The sequence below is a fragment of the Rhea americana genome, unplaced genomic scaffold, assembly GCF_003343005.1.
Source record: "Rhea americana isolate MKP2758 unplaced genomic scaffold, rheAme1 scaffold_828, whole genome shotgun sequence".
Classification (NCBI taxonomy): Eukaryota; Metazoa; Chordata; class Aves; order Rheiformes; family Rheidae; genus Rhea; species Rhea americana.
Window position 1 is genome coordinate 14,997 of NW_028187010.1, and position 2,062 is coordinate 17,058.

The 2,062-nt window shown below is 49.8% G+C and overlaps 1 pseudogene; it reads right to left on the reverse strand.

Annotated features, from left to right (window-relative positions):
- Positions 1-1,368: 1,368 nt before the first annotated feature.
- On the reverse strand, positions 1,369-1,886 carry LOC146585303 (butyrophilin subfamily 2 member A2 pseudogene; annotated as a pseudogene).
- Between the last annotated feature and the right edge of the window lie 176 nt (positions 1,887-2,062).

Here is a 2,062-nt window from a genome sequence, read left to right on the forward strand (position 1 = left end):
CCAAAGGTGCTGTGTGGGCCTTAGGAGGTGCATGGGGGATGGTGTGGGAGAAGTGAGGACAAGGTGCTGAGTAAACCAAGTAGGGAAGAGATGGGCTGACCTCAGCCAAGGGATGGCCCTGGCCTGGATAGGGAAGTTGCATCCCTCTTTCTTGACTTAGGGAGGCCTGGAGTTCTCCATTTCTGTGTCCCATCCTGACACTCAGCATCTCAATAAATCCAAGACGGGAGCCTCAAACTGTGTGGGAGCAGTACTCTCAAGTGCTGGTCAGACTYGGAGAGAAAGGCAAAAGGCCTGAACRCACCTCTGAGCTATTTTCTTTGGTCTCCTCCCAATGTATGAAAAAACATGTTCTGCCTCAGAGGAAGCAGATATGTATATGCTCCCGTTGGAGGTGGCAGCTTCTACTACAGCCAAATCATCTGGAATTGCCAGAAAACAACCCTCAAGTTTAGATGCCCTGCTTCATGGGCATTTGAGGTTTCCTTAGCTCAGTTGGTTAGAGCACGGTGCTAGTAATGCCAAGGTTGTTATTTCGATCCCTGTATGGACCACGTGCTTGAGGATCGGACTAGATGATTTCCAGAACTCCTCTTCCAAACTTACCAATTCTATGATTCTATGAATGTATAATCCTTCAGCTTTATTTCAGCCCATGTGGGACCCTGAGCATGCTACAGACTTCTCGGTGGTGTAGTCAAATGCGTCTTTTCCTCCCTCAGGCTGAGGGACCAAAGGTGGGCTCCTTCTCCAGACCATTAAACATCTACAGCACATGAGTGAACTAGCCATCAGGGCTCGTGCGGGAGCCAGGGCCTGGGATAAGCACATCCATGGGCCAATCCCACCTCTGTGCCTTAGCTGTCTCGTTGGGGACAAGAGGAACCATGTTCCCCAAAATGCCTACAACTGTCCACTGGCTTTAAAGGGAGTGAAGACAACTGCSYWAGGTGCAGGCGTTAGTGCTAGACTCAAAGACAGACAAATCTCACTGTTGTAACTTTATTCAGTGCATTTACAAACTTCTCCCTGTTGAAGACATGCCATTCTTTTTAAGGAAGTGCTGTTAATACAGTAAGGCGTGAGGGTGAAAGGCAACAGTCACAACCAGGGAAATGTTGACCAACCATTGGGGAGTAATTCTCCCCTTCCMCCACCTTGAAATAAGTGCAGCCCCAGACAGGTCSAGCGAGGTGGTGGGATGTCCACCCTTGGAGATTCACCACCACCTAACCTGGCCCTGAAGTTAGTCCTATTCTGAGCAGGAGGTGGCAGCAGAGACCTCCTTCCAATCTAAATCCTTCTGTGAGTCTATGAGATACTGAGGTCTGATGAAGAAACAGGTCTTCTTTTCCTCCCTTCCCATTGTCAGGGACACATTTTGAGCCGTGTCCCAGGACCCAGCCAGAACCACGGGTGGATTTTTGTCCCATTGAATGACACCAGTGGAAATGTGAAGATTGGAGTCTCCTTATCAACATTGAAAAATGCCACCCGTCCCTCTTCATAATCCAGGGATACCCGGATCCGTTTGAGACGCTGGATCTCGTGAAATACAGTGTGTTCTGGGAAGGTGAAAGCTTGGAACTGACCTGCCCACTGCCCCACCGCCCAGATGCCCTCCTCTGGTTTAAACATAATATGCTCTTCCCTTTTCACATCTTCTCTGGAAACTCCCACTGCCCATCCTCCTCCATTCTCCACCTCCACCTCCCAGTAGTATCTCCCTGAAGTGAAGCCTTCACGGCCCAGCACACAGGATGAGAACTTAAATCGCTCAGGGTTGTCAGGGACATCCTGTGGCTTGTCTTCTCGTTTCACACTTTTGCGGTCATCAGACAGGACAAGGTTGCAACGGGCTGTGTCTGGATCCAGAGTTACCTTCACTGTGGGAGAGAGAGGGAGTCAATGAGTCAGGGCAGAGCTCAGCCCTGGGAAGGGGGGTCTTGATGGGGGTTGCAAAAGGAAGAAGAAAAAGGCAGCAAGTAAAAGTTGGCTGTATTGGAGAAGCTGCACAAGGCCACAGAATTTGTACGAGGATCTGAACACTAAGCAGAGAGAT